At 35.2% G+C, this 16246-nt stretch overlaps 1 protein-coding gene across 3 annotated transcripts in view; it reads left to right on the top strand.

Annotated features, from left to right (window-relative positions):
- Window positions 1-296: 296 nt before the first annotated feature.
- The window catches only part of LOC145242009 (uncharacterized), a 47889-nt gene continuing 31939 nt past the window's right edge, over window positions 297-16246 (top strand). The window contains exon 1 of one of the 3 annotated variants that reach the window (XM_080104898.1): window positions 297-842. The gene's annotated coding sequence lies outside the window, so the exon portion shown is untranslated. Of the gene's footprint in view, window positions 843-10896; window positions 11052-11588; window positions 11651-16246 lie in introns of those variants that run through there. The other 2 variants (XM_080104899.1, XM_080104900.1) reach the window with 2 other exon arrangements.

Below are 16246 nucleotides of genomic sequence, written 5' to 3' on the forward strand. Positions count from 1 at the left end.
TAATAAAACAGTTTTTTTTTTATAAAATGCTATTTGTTACATACATTATGTGTGTGTATATATATATATATATATATATATATATATATATATATATATATATATATATATATATTAAAAAGAAAAAAGAAAAGAAACGCCTTGACTTGGGAATCTTAAGTAGACGGACCCCTACTATAAATGTGGTAACTAAAGTGACAAGGATGACCATAGACCCACCCCCTTACCATTTTTTTGATTGGCGTTGTACCTAAGTTTTTTTGTTAAACTTTTTGTCTGCGAAATAAAATGAAAGTGTAGTATCTGTGCTGTTCTCAATCCAATCAGACGTAATTTCTATCACAATTTTCTGAAGATTTGAATTTTCTTTGTCACATTAAACCGACACGGTAAAAAGCCAAGAGACAAGACAAACGTTTTGTTGTGTTTCGCTATTAAATAACCTCCCAAAAGTGTCGATATGCCGTAAAACAGGCAGGCTATCTTTTTTTTTAATGTAGTTTTGAGCTGGCACTATCATCATCATCACGATCGTCAGGAGCAGGGAACTGAGTGTAAGCATCACTATCGTCATGATGACAAAAGAGTGTGCCTGTGTCGGACGCGGTTACTTCCCCTTGTTTTCCAGCGACCATTCTTCCTCTATATCTCTTTTTCTCTCCTCTCTTGTTGATGATATCATTTAGTTTGTTTTTTTTTTCCTCCTTTTTCTATAATTTATTTATTTATTTGCTTAAATTCGGTGTGATATCCTTTTCGGGGAGTTGTGTTTTGGTTATATGTAAAATACATACATAAATATAGATGTATGAATACAAAATATAACCCAGAAAAAAAAAAAGGTAAGTCGTTGTACTTTCTACTCTTAATTCGTTTTGAACGTTTTCCTTCCTTCCTTTTTATTTTCATTCCCTTTTCTTTATTTAATTTAAACAGTTTCTTCCCCTTTTTTGTTTTCACTCTTCTTAACAACACAACATATGAAAGAAGAGTATGTTTTCTTCCTTTTCTCAGCTTAAAAATAGATTTTCTTAAAAATATATTCCTTCTTTTTTTTCCTCTCTGTCTTCTTCCCCGCTCTCCGTCTTCTTCGTGATCCAAAAGTGAGGGTCCAGTCAATTGTTTTTAGAAGACGAAATTATGGTCGCCTAAGGCATTTTATTTATTTTATGAACCGACAACAATTGTTATAAACGTGGTGGAACCCTGAAGAATGTCGAAAATAAATTTGTAAATCTCATTTTATCCAATTATTCGACGAATATTTTAACAAGTCTAGACCTTCACATGCTCCCCCATTTTATGGTCATTCCTCTACTCTTTTCCGTACACACCTCGTCATTCTTTTTAGGTTTTATTTTGAATTTTTGACTGAATTTATCTTTCTTTTTTTTTTTTTTTTTTTAATTATTTGGTCATATTAATAAGATAAAAGCTTCTGTGATATATATATATATATATATATATATATATAAGCACGCCCATAAAAAAAATGTTACCCTTTGCCCCCTAGAGGCAAAAAAGGGGGGGGGCATGGTCATCCAGATTTCAGTTTCTATAGAATTATTTCCGAATATTGATGAATCAATAGACATTCCCGGAAATGGCCGAATAAGTTGACGATTTGAAAACCTCGTATATATATAGAGAGAGAGAGAGAGACAGAGAGAGAGAAATTAAAAAGCCACAAACCGTATATGTGTTCATCAACGTTTCGTCTTTATTTCGAGAAGTCTCGAAATAAAGACGAAACGTTGATGAACACATAATACGGTTTGTTCCTTTTTATTTCTCTATTTTGTCGGAATACTATTTCCATTATTTTCATCATATATATATGTGTGTGTGTGTAGTGTGATATTTTAGGGAAAAGAATTCCAGTTGAATGCTTTATTATTAGAAGAGAAAAAAATTCAAAATAAGAGCGTAATATTTGCTTATTTTCAGAAGTTTAGATAAGCCATCAGTATCGTCGGTTTTAAACTTGATAATATGGAACCATTTTAGGTACCAATATGAAGCTCTCTTCAGCCGATCTAATCATAAACCGGTTCCGTATTATTAGGTTTGAAAACGACGGTACCGATGACTTACCTTATCTAAACTTCTGAAAAAAAAATGTGTGTGTGAAAAGACAGGCGAAATGAGGGTTTTAAATAGTATAGCCTTTTCCAAAGGGATAAAATAAAGTTTTAAAAAATAAATAAGGGTGAAAGTGCACTGGGGGACCATCCGAAGACTTTTCAAGAAGTTGATTACGGGGAGGTTGAAAATAAGAAAATGCCTTTCGGAATAAACCTCCCCAATCTCCACACATTAAGAACGGCTTTCGGAATAAACACCCTTTGGAGGTTGGACAACCAGTGCACATTGACCTAAATAAATAAGCAAACTTCCTCAAAAGTAAGGAATGTGACTTTCAAATCGTAAACTGCTTGGGTTATTTCCGGGACTGACTAGATTCTCAGGCAATAACTTGCAACTCCATAGAAACTGAAATCCTCTCGGTGTCCATTCTTTAAATTTATAAGAAAAAGTAGTCCTACAGAATTTAAACCGAACCGTACCGAACAAAACATGAAATAGGGTATAGTTTGTTTTTGTTTTAAAAAAAAAAAAAAAAAATAGGTGACACAAAGTCCGCAGCAAACAGTGCCAGATGAAAAAATATTTTACGAAAAAATATAAAGCAATCCCTATTTCATAAATCGAAAACAACAAAAGAAAGCGTTTTATTATCTTATACAAATAAGTATTATTTTTTTTATCTGACAGTTTGTTGCCGACTTCGAATCGCCTATTCTGCAACATCATCAGAAAAAAAAAATACTTGTGGAGTTTACAGATCGTTCCATAGAATTTTGAACTTAAATTCAATTTTTACTATATCTTTTGTTTATTAAATTATGTGAAAGTACAGAATAGCTGACAAAGTCCGCCCCCATCTATATTTTAAGAATGGTTTTCTAAATAATGTTATTTCAGCCCGCCCCTTCCAACGCAAAAAAAAAAATGTTCGGCACTTCTACACTATTAGAACGAATTTCGAAAATCATAACACTGAATTTTACATTAAAACAATTCTTCGTATTTTTAACATGATTATATCCAAAAATTACGAAAATCGATAAGGTAGAAAATTATTTAAGAAAATAAAAAATAGAATTTGAAAACGATTGTAAAACACAGAGTTCAAAAGGGAGGTCATTTTTTCTGTTTCGATCTAAATAGGATGGCAGCGATTTTTCATCTGCTAATACAATTGGACTTGGATGTCTTCAAATCCAACGTAGAACCGCCCCCTTAAGTAGACACTTTATGAAATCTCAACACTAACGTACAACGTACTGTACATGCAATAACCCTTATCCCTGAGTGGCTTCCGGGCCTTGATAAGTGGTGACCTCCTTGTAAAAAAAAAAAAAAAAAATTAAAGTTGTTTTTGTTTGATAATTCAGTAATATTCAAGTAATTTCGACTGCATAATTTGAAAGCTTCCACTGTAATTTATTAGATTTTTTTTTTTTTTTTGTATAAAGGAGTCACCACTTATCAAGGCCCAGAGGTCACTTGAGGATAAGGGTTAATTAGTGTACAGTGGTCAAGGGGAACATGTCAGTCATCGTTAGTAGTGGAAATTTGGTAAATTGGATTATTTAAGGGGACGGTTCATCTGGAATTTGTTCACGTTGGACTTGAAGACAACCATATTGTAGTCAGTTGGAAAGTAGGAAAACAGAAGAGAGTTCCGTGGGCGTGCAGTTCTAATAAAGAAGTTTTGTTCATGGAATCTATGTTTAGGTTTAGGCACAGATAAAGGAGTGGGGGAAATTATTGATAATGTTTTTCGTGAAAGTTAGGCCAGAGGGAACCATAGATTGGAGCTCAGATGAGAACTTGCCATGAAAATAACGATAACGCAGAGACAGACTTGCAACGTCTCTTCTGTGGGAAAGAGGTTGCAGGGAAGAGAAAAAGGCATCCCCCACTAGGTTTCAAAGTCTATTTTAAACTCTGTCAAGGCAGGATAAGCTACTTTTAGCATCTCCTGCCCAAATGTGGCAACAGTACTCCATCCTTGGACGTACTTGGCTTTTATACAAGTAGAGAATTGTATCAGCAGTGAGATATCTATTGGAACGGTAGAATGATCCCACCATTTTCCCAGCAGCCTTGGCAACTGATTTGATGTATATGTTCCATCTCAGATCAGGAGTAAAGGTAAAGCCCAGAAATTTGTAAAAACATGGAGCCTCCTCAAGATGAGAGCCATTCATTTCAATTGATGCTAGACGGGGATCAGAGTATTGATGAGGGAAAGATAGAGGTCTGGTTTTAGATGCATTAAAATTAACCAGCCACCTCTTTCCCCATTGCACCATGTGCTCAAGATCAGAAGAAAGAGAATCAGAGAGAACTTGGTCGTTTACAGCCTTTGATGTGTTGCCATAGATGGTAGTGTCGTCAGCATAAATATTTACGAATGATCTTAGAATGTGATTTGGAAGATCATTGATGTAGATCAGAAAGAGAGTTGAGCCCAGGATGAATCCTTGAGGGACTCCAGCATTAATACTGTGAGCTTCAAATTTTTGCCCATCAACCACTACTCTTATGAACCTATCAGAGAGAAATGATTTAATAATTGAAAAGACGTTTCCAGCTATACCGTAGCTGGAGATTTTGTGGAGTAAACCTTTATGCCACACCCCTATCAAATGCCTTTGATATTTCAAGGGCAATTGCTTTAGAAAGGAAGCCTCCATCGAGAGATTCACTAATCCTATGAGCTATAACTGGTAACACGTCAGCTGTAGATCTAGCAGAACGAAAACCATATTGCATGTCGCTGAAGAGGTTGTTTTTGCTGAAATGGTTTACTACTTCTCTATTTAACACAGATTCCAGCAACTTTCTTATGACGCACTGGAGATTGATTGGTCTGTATTGAGAGGGAGATGACCGATCACCTGAATTTTAAATATGGGACATACTGATGAGGTTTTCCAGGGTGTTGGGAAGCAATTCTCCTTAAGACAACGCTTAAATAGCTTTGTAAGTATGGGAGCAAGTTCTGGTTGAAGCTTTTTGAGCACTATAATAGGAATACAGTCAGAACCAGTTGCTTTACTGAAATCAAGGTTTTTGATTAGCTTGGCAACATCACACACAGATATTTGTATGTTGCATAGCATGTTTTTAGACACCGGAGGAAATATGGGGGGGGGGGGGACTGATCACATAGGGTAGAATTCGCTGCAAAGAGTTTCGCTTTTTCTGATGCTGACAAGATTACTTCAGGTCCATTGATGATGGTTGGGATAGAGCACACACTTCTATTCAGGACCCCGTTTGTTATTTGCTAAAATTGGTGAGAATCAAGCCGCTGTTCAGCTACTTTGGACTTGATGGACTAGAACTCCATTTATCAACTACAAAAATTTTGTCCCAATAGTGTAGAAGCATTAAATGTTCAAATTCTTAAGAAATCCATGTTCATGCACTTATTCACCACACTATTTTAAATAGTATTTTTAAGTTAAATTCAAGTTTTATTATTGTACAGTAGGTATCTCCACGAGGTTGTGTAAAACGTCAGCATTGTACACATTAACAGCAACGTCATCATTTCATGTGTTTATGTCAATTTGTGGGCATTTGCGTTATAATGGTTAATGGAAGTAACTTTTTTCTTTTTTTTTTTTGTTTTTGCTATAAATAAAAAACGATATAAGACTTATCTTTTGTAAAACAAATAGATTTTTATTAACCAACTACACAGACGAGAGATAATATAAGAAAATTAATTTTCTTCTGTTGACACTTATGTATCTAAAGATAATGTTGCTTACAGGCCTCCGTACTTTTTTGAAAAAAGGCGCAAAAAATATATCAATTTAAATACTAAAATCAAAACAAATTTTTTTAGGCCGATTTTTTTTTTTTTTTATCTCAAGAGTCATATATATATATATATATGAATATGTTTTTTATTATTGGAAACCTGTTATAAAAAAACTGGTCTCATAAATAAAAGAAATTTAAATTCGTGTTTTCTTTTTTTTTTTTTTTTTACCAATAAATGAAGGTCGAAGCTGTTTTTGATACTTTTCAATTAAACGTCTCTATCCACTGCGCCACGTGCCCCAAAGGGCAATCAAGGTTGGATTTTTTTTTTATCTTATAAATCCACGTTTATTTATTATCTTGTCATCCACTGTTTTATTGATCGCCAACTTAAGTTGAACGGTTCATCAAGAACTTGTTTACGTTGATCTTGAAGACAACCATATTATAGTCAGCTGGGAAGCAGGAAAACGGAAGAGAATTCCACAGGCGTGCAGTTCTAAGAAAGAAGCTTTGTTCATGGAATCTACGTTTAGGTTTAGGCACAGATAAAGAGTTGGGGGAATTATTGATAGTGTTTTCTGCTAGACAAGTGTTTCTTGTGAAAGTTTGGCGAGGAGGGACCATAGATTGAAGGTCAGTCAAGCACTTGCCATGAAAATAACGATAAAGCAAACTCGCAACATCTCTTCTGTGAGATAGAAGTTGCAGCAAAGGACGTCTCCTACGAGGCTATGAAGTCTATTTTGAACTCTATCAAGGCAGCACAAGTCCTTTCTAGCAGCTCTTGCTCAGATGTGGCAACAGTACTCCATCCTTGGATGTACCTGGCTCTTATATAGATAGAGAATTGCATCAGCAGTGAGATATCTACTGGATTGATAGAAAGATCCCATCATTTTTCCAGCAGCCTTGGCAACAGATTTAATGTACGTGTTCCATTTAAGATCAGGAATAAAGGTCAAGCCCAGAAGCTCGTCAAAACATGAGGCCTCCCCAAGATGAGAGCCATTCATTTCAATTGATGCCAGATGGGGATCAGAACGTTGATGATGTAAAGATAGGAGCTTGGTTTTAGATGCATTAAAAGTAACCAGCCACTCCTTTCCCCATTGTACCACGTGCTTAAGAAAAGCTTCTTGTGAAAAATAAATCATACACTATTTCTGGGCAAATACTTAACATAATCAGATCCTTCCCAAAGAAGAGAAAAATTCAGGTTGTCGCTCGTTGTACGTCTAAACATATTAATATGGGTGTACTTCAGGCGTCAGTCCTTGAACCTTTATTATTTCTGATATTTATAAACGACCCTTTTGATAAAATTGTGTCCAAAATAGGTATATTTGCTGAGGATACCATGCTTTGTGATAAACAAGAAAAAACAAATGTACACCTATTCAAAGTAATGACAGAAACCTTAGAAAACGACCTTTTAGTCTTTAGTGGAACACAGACGTAGATGGATGGTAGCATTTAATGCTACTAAGACTAAACTGTTTTCCTTTAACAATTACAAAAAAACTTTTTCAACTACCGATTGCTATGACAAATAATGTGAGAGCACAAACTGCTTAGCTTAACATTCACGGACATGAATTGAAATAAATACATTGAAGACATTGCCAAGGCTGCTGCTAGAAAATTACTCGTACCTGAGAGTATCCTATATCTCTACAAAGCCACCATTCGCCCATGCATGGAGTGTTGTTGACATTTGGACTGGTGCATCTACCACTAGTCTCTCCTTTTTAAGAGTTCAAGAAGAGTTTCAAATCTAACAAGTCCTACACTATTAGCCAACCTCCAACCTCTGTCACATCACCGGAATGTTGTATCCCAGTGTCTGTTTTAATAGAATGTGCTTTGATAAACTTGTAGCACTTGTGCCTTCTCTCTGTACATGTTCCCAATTAACCCAATAAACAGCAAAATCCCACTTCTTCACTGTTGAGGTTCGTAGATGCTGGAAAGCCTTCTACTTTAATAGCTTCTTCCCTTGGACTGCTAGACTTTGGATTCCTTGTTTCCTGACTGTACTGACATGCAAAAGTTTAAATGTAATGTGAACAGACATCTCGCCATTCAACTCCCAAATAGTAGCCTCTCACTTTCCATGTGGCAATATGCCTTATGCCTTGTTTCGGGGTGCAGGGGTAAAAAAAAAAAAAGAAGCATGGTTAATTTAACAACAAATTTAAAAAATAAATCGTACAAGGAATCTCTACACTTTAAACGTGTATCAGTCGGTAAAAAAAAAAAAGTAATATTTTAATGCATTTGATGAATGTTATATACCACCCGTTTTTTGGCAATTTTATAAGTTCCAAATCTCAGTGACTATTGATCAAAATTAACAAATGAAGGCTTGTTGGAAAGATAATGACTTGAATTGTGTAGTGGACATTGTGACATTTGCCCTTAAGGTTACACATTTAGGGGATCATCCAGAGCCTGTTTTTGGCAATTTTTACAGCCATAAAATGTTTCAATCATAGTCATTTGTTTTCCTAGTTTGTTATATAAATTACAAAATATCTGATATTTCCCCAAAACCTCTGGCCTTGATGGAGGGGAGACTAAAACTTGCTGCTATGGTTTCAAATGATCTGAAATAACAGCGAGGGGAAACTTAATTTCAAATATTTCTCATATTTTATAGCTCCCCTCTTTGTTTTTTGTTATCTTTTTTTTGTTTTTTTTTTTCCATGGTAGTCACCACTTGTTTTCAGACATGAAGTAAATTTCACAGTTTATAAAGATTATTTGATACTTGAGATATTCATAATTGCACCCCATTTCCAAAAGAGGGAGATATAACATATGAGAAATATTTGGAATCAAGTCTCCTCTTGGTGTTATTTCAGATCATTTGAAACCATTGAAAGTTTTAGTCTCCCCGCCATTAAGGTCAGAAGTTTGGGGAGGGGGGATATGTGTGTGTGTGTGTGTGTGTGTGTGTGTGTGTGTGTGTGTATATACAGGGTGTCCACAAAGTCTGGCTGCATAATCTACATGGTGTCCACAAAGTCTGGCTACATAATCTACATGTTGCCCACAAAGTCTGGCTACATTAAGTAGCCAGACTTATGGGGACACCCTATATATATATATATATATATATATATATATATATATATATATATATATATATATATAATGTATGTGTGTGTGTCTCTCTGAAGGATTAAAAACAAGACCTTCCAAAGGGCGAATAAACCCTTTTTCAGGGTCAACGGCCAACTTGCACCGTGTGTTTGTGTGTATATATGTGTTGGTGGGGTGGAGAGGGCTCCCGTAAGCCGTGGTGAAGGCGACTTTTCTAGGAGAAGCAAATCTCCGATTTAAAAAACCATAAAGCGGGAGACCAGTACCCGCATTAAGCTGTTCTGCAGTTTAACTTGTTGCTGGCTATCTTACTCTTGCTTGTTGCTGGATCTCAACATTTTGAACCGAGAGAGAGACTTAGCTAAAGCTAAGACTCTGTAACATCATCTGTGTATAGATACTTCCTCAGGCATGTATCTAATAAAATGGTCCTGTGGAGATGGAAGTAATTTTGGGGCTCATGGACTTTTAAGTGTCTGAGGGAGTGGCACTCATCTGACAAGACGTTGCAATCATCATATATATATATATATATATATATATATATATATATATATTCCATTTCTACTGTTAGAAGGGTGCTTATTCAGATTGGCACTTATGGCGGCATTTAAAATTTAAGAACATACAGAAATGTCTGTATGGTGTACGTACAAGTCATGGGACGAAAATGAAATATTCCAAAAATCACGTAATTTGATCAAGTAGTTTTTGTATTTTGTTACGGCCTGCTCCAACGTAGTATAAACACCCCCAACCACCCCATGTTAAGAACGACTTTCGGAACCCCCCCCCCCACAACCTCCCCATGTTTAGGGACGGATTTCGAGATTGGGGTGTGTTTATTCTGAAAGCCGTTCTTAGCATGGGGAGGTTGGGGTGCTTATAATACGCTGGGGCACGTCGTAAAAATTTACCTTTTTTATTCAAGAAAATCAAAGTTACTCTGTTTCGATAGAGCTGAAAAAACGTCATATTACAATCAACGAATCGGTGAATAAGGGCAGACAACCCTAATGCACGTGGAAATTGTCAAATTAATCACTGATTACCTCCCTTATATTTTCTAGAAAAACATGGCCTCGTCTGTCACTTATCAGTTAAAAAAAAAAATAATAATAAATAAATAAAACGGCAAATTTGTTTTTCGTAAATAAAAACAAACTACTTTTGATCAATTTTAGTGATTTTTGGAATATAACCTCTTCTTCGTCCCGTGACAATTAGGTACACCATAAAGGTTTTTCTTCATTTTTGTTTATCGCTATAAGTCAAATTGCCAATATGAGTAAGCACCGTTAGAAGATTGCCAAAAATTTCAATATTTCTCCTAAGCATTACCTCCTCTTAGGATGACGGTGTTATTTGTTACCTAATGCGCCTTCATCCGCGAGGGATGATTGTCGATGTGACTTTACATGTATTTTGTCTATTTTGGAGGGACTACACTAGTACACTACACTCTCAGCCACCTTTCCATTAAAAATCGAACCTCTGTATACTTTTCCCTTATAGGGAGAGACGTAAATTAGGAATTATTCATAACTGTCAATAATTCAAGTTATTGAATTTAAAAAAATCATTTCTTGTTAATGTGTAAACCTTATGTATTAACGTGTTTCTGACGTCATGACTACAAAACAAAAAGATTATCACGCTATCATTCTTTCTAAAAATTCCGATAAACATGTATAATTATAGATTATAATAAATAAAAAGAACGGTGATTTTAATCAACTGTCACAAAATGTTTTTATAGTTGTGACGTCATAAACACGTTGACAAATATCAAATTTTCGGAAATCACCGGAAGTGAACGATATTAAAAAAAAAAAAATTATTTCGTTAAGCTTATTAAATTAATTCCTCTTTTTTAAAAAAAATTTAACTAAAATAATTTTAAATTAATTGGCTATTTAAAATTTACCAACTTTTTGTTGCTGTTTATTAACGAACAAAAAAAGAAAATTAATAAATAAAGTCATCCCTTTCCTTCTTCGTGATGAGTATTTTTAAAAACTTGTTTTGTCAAATACGGGAAACAATTCTTGTTTCAACACGTTTTTTTTAGTCAACTTGGATGTGCAAATAAATTAGTAAGTACATCTAATATATATATTTAGTCGATAACTTAATCTTTTTTTTTTGTTTTCTATTTGTATAAAAAATCTTTTTGAAGAAATGAAGTTGTCATCACGTCATGGTAGAAAATGTTTTAAAAGTTTTAACCCAATTTAGATATTTAGTCTTATTTTTGTGGGTAAATTTATTTATTCTGACTTATTTTTACTTATATATATTATATATTATAGCATTGCAAGTATGAGGTAAATTATAACAAATTATTTAACTATTTGCCAACGTACATGTTTAATTTTTTGGGATGGGTGGATGGAGTTTTTTTTTTTTGTTTGTTTATTTTTTAATGTCAAGCTATACTGAGGAGTGCTTCTACGGGACTTTTGTCTGCATCACAGTGTACTATCTGTTCTGAATTATCTTCCCACGCATTACCTCCTTATATTTTAGTTGCTGATATCTAGAGGCGCCATCGCCGGGAAGTACCAACGAGATTCGGATTGTAGCAAAATTTGCACCGTTTTTTTTTTTTTTTTTTTTTTTTTAAGGGAGAAGGACTAAGGAGGTTGTCCCCTATAAATTGACCTAACTTTGCCGTGACTTACCTGACTTTCGGGCGAGTATCAAATTTTTCTGTTCTTAGTGTGAGAAGGAGAGATCCTTTTCGGCTGGGGCCATTTTTATTTTTATTCCAACCAGAGTGCCCCTCCCCCTTGGGGGGGGGTTTACTCTGAATGTACCCCATATTAAAACCTGCCTAACTTTTCCTAACGGACTAACTAGTAAATAGTGACTCTCTTTGTCCTGCTTTTCGGATTTGAATCAAAATGCAAATTTTACCTCTGAGGAAATCCTCCTCCCATTCATTACCTCCTCCTTTATCCTGAAACGCCCTGCAAACTACCCCCCTTTTTTTTTAGTAGGGAGTTGGATTATACCTCATATTAAAAAATATGACCACATTTCTCATCTTGTCCTCGTGGCAAGGCAAATAAGAGACCTTGTCAAAAAGCCATTTTTCTTTTTTATGGAAAAAATCTTGAAAAAAAAAAAAGATTTTTTTAGGGGGGGTAGAAAGGGGTACAATTCATGTATTATTTTACATATATTAATTTTACAGTCTCTTAAGCTCGTTTCAACATTTACTGGGGTAAAATAAACAAACCTGTATAAAATAAATTCTAAATAATTTGAATTAATCGAAACCATGACAAGAGAGAGCCAATGTTATTAATATAATGTTTGTAATGGGCGTGACATTTATCACATTATTTCCGAATTAACGAATGCGCTATTTTTGTTTTTTTGTTTTGTTACAACGGATGCGCGTTTTCCTTACCTACAATTAAACCATAATAATTGATTAAAATTTTAATTCAGTATTTTTATTTTTCAAAGTAAAGTCCTTTCGCAATGTCGAATTATCATGACAGTAAACACATCCTCGTTATGTTTTAATATATTAAGAATTCAAATGGCTGACACATAGTTACTGTTATGACACCTCGAAATGTAAAAATCATGTTTTAATTAAGCATGTAAACTCATGATTAGGAAATAATTTCTGGTTTAAATTGCTTTTGGGGTGTTTTTTTTTAAACACTCGAGGATAAGTGCCAATGTGATGGAAAAATTGACATTAAAATAATGATAAATATCATGAGAATTGAAAATATTCACATGACATCCCCTTAAAACAAGAAGTAATCTAAGAAACAGCAATCCCCCCCCCCGTTTACCGGAGACATTGTTTATGCAATGTGTGATGAGCAAAGGACGTTGTTTATTCAATGTGTGATGAGCAAAGGACGTTGTTTATTCAATGTGTGATGAGCAAAGGACGTTGTTTATTCAATGTGTGATGAGCAAAAGACATTGTTTATGCCATGTGTGATGAGCAAAGGACGTTGTTTATGCCATGTGTGATGAGCAAAGGACGTTGTTTATGCCATGTGTGATGAGCAAAGGACGTTGTTTATGCCATGTGTGATGAGCAAAGGACGTTGTTTATTCAATGTGTGATGAGCAAAGGACGTTGTTTATTCAATGTGTGATGAGCAAAAGACATTGTTTATGCCATGTGTGATGAGCAAAAGACATTGTTTATGCCATGTGTGATGAGCAAAGGACGTTGTTTATGCCATGTGTGATGAGCAAAGGACGTTGTTTATGCCATGTGTGATGAGCAAAGGACGTTGTTTATGCCATGTGTGATGAGCAAAGGACGTTGCTTATGCCATGTGTGATGAGCAAAAGACATTGTTTATTCAATGTGTGATGAGCAAAGGACGTTGTTTATTCAATGTGTGATGAGCAAAGGACGTTGTTTATTCAATGTGTGATGAGCAAAGGACGTTGTTTATTCAATGTGTGATGAGCAAAGGACGTTTATTCAATGTGTGATGAGCAAAAGACATTGTTTATGCCATGTGTGATGAGCAAAGGACGTTGTTTATTCAATGTGTGATGAGCAAAGGACGTTGTTTATTCAATGTGTGATGAGCAAAGGACGTTGTTTATTCAATGTGTGATGAGCAAAAAACATTGTTTATGCCATTTGTGATGAGCAAAGGACGTTGTTTATTCAATGTGTGATGAGCAAAGGACGTTGTTTATTCAATGTGTGATGAGCAAAAGACGTTGTTTATTCAATGTGTGATGAGCAAAAGACATTGTTTATGCCATGTGTGATGAGCAAAAAACATTGTTTATGCCATTTGTGATGAGCAAAGGACGTTGCTTATGCCATGTGTGATGAGCAAAAGACATTGTTTATTCAATGTGTGATGAGCAAAGGACGTTGCTTATGCCATGTGTGATGAGCAAAAGACATTGTTTATTCAATGTGTGATGAGCAAAAGACATTGTTTATTCAATGTGTGATGAGCAAAGGACGTTGTTTATTCAATGTGTGATGAGCAAAGGACGTTGTTTATTCAATGTGTGATGAGCAAAGGGCGTTGTTTATTCAATGTGTAATGAGCAAAGGACGTTGTTTATTCAATGTGTGATGAGCAAAGGACGTTGTTTATTCAATGTGTGATGAGAAAAAGACATTGTTTATTCAATGTGTGATGAGCAAAGGACGTTGTTTATTCAATGTGTGATGAGCAAAGGACGTTGTTTATTCAATGTGTGATGAGCAAAGGACGTTGTTTATTCAATGTGTGATGAGCAAAGGACGTTGTTTATTCAATGTGTGATGAGCAAAGGACGTTGTTTATTCAATGTGTGATGAGCAAAAGACATTGTTTATTCAATGTGTGATGAGCAAAGGACGTTGTTTATTCAATGTGTGATGAGCAAAGGACATTGTTTATTCAATGTGTGATGAGCAAAGGACGTTGTTTATTCAATGTGTGATGAGCAAAGGACGTTGTTTATTCAATGTGTGATGAGCAAAGGACGTTGTTTATTCAATGTGTGATGAGCAAAGGACGTTGTTTATTCAATGTGTGATGAGCAAAAGACATTGTTTATGCCATGTGTGATGAGCAAAAGACATTGTTTATGCCATGTGTGATGAGCAAAAGACATTGTTTATGCCATGTGTGATGAGCAAAGGACGTTGTTTATGCCATGTGTGATGAGCAAAGGACGTTGTTTATTCAATGTGTGATGAGCAAAGGACGTTTATTCAATGTGTGATGAGCAAAAGACATTGTTTATGCCATGTGTGATGAGCAAAGGACGTTGTTTATTCAATGTGTGATGAGCAAAGGACGTTGTTTATTCAATGTGTGATGAGCAAAAGACGTTGTTTATGCCATGTGTGATGAGCAAAAACATTGTTTATGCCATTTGTGATGAGCAAAGGACGTTGCTTATGCCATGTGTGATGAGCAAAAGACATAGTTTATTCAATGTGTGATGAGCAAAGGACGTTGTTTATTCAATGTGTGATGAGCAAAGGACGTTGTTTATTCAATGTGTGATGAGCAAAGGACGTTGTTTATTCAATGTGTGATGAGCAAAAGACATTGTTTATGCCATGTGTGATGAGCAAAAAACATTGTTTATGCCATTTGTGATGAGCAAAGGACGTTGCTTATGCCATGTGTGATGAGCAAAAGACATTGTTTATTCAATGTGTGATGAGCAAAAGACATTGTTTATTCAATGTGTGATGAGCAAAGGACGTTGTTTATTCAATGTGTGATGAGCAAAGGACGTTGTTTATTCAATGTGTGATGAGCAAAGGACGTTGCTTAAGTCCATGTGTGATGAGCAAAAGACATTGTTTATTCAATGTGTGATGAGCAAAGGACGTTGTTTATTCAATGTGTGATGAGCAAAGGACGTTGTTTATTCAATGTGTGATGAGCAAAGGGCGTTGTTTATTCAATGTGTAATGAGCAAAGGACGTTGTTTATTCAATGTGTGATGAGCAAAGGACGTTGTTTATTCAATGTGTGATGAGCAAAAGACATTGTTTATTCAATGTGTGATGAGCAAAGGACGTTGTTTATTCAATGTGTGATGAGCAAAGGACGTTGTTTATTCAATGTGTGATGAGCAAAGGACGTTGTTTATTCAATGTGTGATGAGCAAAGGACGTTGTTTATTCAATGTGTGATGAGCAAAGGACGTTGTTTATTCAATGTGTTATGTGCAAAAGACGTTGTTTATTCAATGTGTGATGAGCAAAGGACGTTGTTTATTCAATGTGTGATGAGCAAAAGACATTGTTTATGCCATGTGTGATGAGCAAAAGACATTGTTTATGACATGTGTGATGAGCAAAAGACATTGTTTATGCCATGTGTGATGAGCAAAGGACGTTGTTTATTCAATGTGTGATGAGCAAAGGACGTTTATTCAATGTGTGATGAGCAAAAGACATTGTTTATGCCATGTGTGATGAGCAAAGGACGTTGTTTATTCAATGTGTGATGAGCAAAAGACATTGTTTATGCATTGTGTGATGAGCAAAAAACATTGTTTATGCCATTTGTGATGAGCAAAGGACGTTGCTTATGCCATGTGTGATGAGCAAAAGACATTGTTTATGACATGTGTGATGAGCAAAAGACATTGTTTATGCCATGTGTGATGAGCAAAGGACGTTGTTTATTCAATGTGTGATGAGCAAAGGACGTTTATTCAATGTGTGATGAGCAAAAGACATTGTTTATGCCATGTGTGATGAGCAAAGGACGTTGTTTATTCAATGTGTGATGAGCAAAAGACGTTGTTTATGCATTGTGTGATG

Source organism: Euprymna scolopes, chromosome 21 (assembly GCF_053919585.1).
Source record: "Euprymna scolopes isolate OS-2025 chromosome 21, ASM5391958v1, whole genome shotgun sequence".
Taxonomy (NCBI): Eukaryota; Metazoa; Mollusca; class Cephalopoda; order Sepiida; family Sepiolidae; genus Euprymna; species Euprymna scolopes.